The sequence below is a fragment of the Cicer arietinum genome, chromosome 3, assembly GCF_000331145.2.
Source record: "Cicer arietinum cultivar CDC Frontier isolate Library 1 chromosome 3, Cicar.CDCFrontier_v2.0, whole genome shotgun sequence".
In the NCBI taxonomy this organism is placed as follows: Eukaryota; Viridiplantae; Streptophyta; class Magnoliopsida; order Fabales; family Fabaceae; genus Cicer; species Cicer arietinum.
This window is the reverse complement of record NC_021162.2, coordinates 54377648-54378180: the sequence shown is the minus strand read 5'-3', so window position 1 is coordinate 54378180 and position 533 is coordinate 54377648.

The window sequence follows — 533 nt, the reverse complement described above, 5'->3', positions numbered from 1 at the left end:
TATTATATTTACTAGATTATGGCCCGCGCGCTGCGCGGATATTAATTAATTAATTTTATAAGTTTTATAAGTAATATTTTATGTATTATAAATATAGTTATCTTATAATATCACTTTATTGATTTGTAATAATTGAATATGATTAGGAAAATTAAAATGAAGGAAAATCATGTTTATCACAATTAATTATTAATTTATTTTTCAACATATAATAGTACTTGTAGTTATTTGATGAAATAAAATGTAAAATACAAACCCAAAAATAAGATGTAAAAAATATTAATGTTGAATTATATTGTAGCGTAGTTAAATTTATTTGTTTTATTAGTATGATGTTTTAATTGCGAGTATGAGAAGTTGTTACAAAAAAAAATTATTGAATATATTTCATCAAGAGTTTGTAAAAAAAAAAATAAGTTGGTGTCGAATCGGAAGTCTATTTTAAATATATATAATAGATAATAGATTTTAATAATTGGATTATTTTTTTTTAATAATTTTTTATAGATTCGTATTTTATGATTATTTTTAAT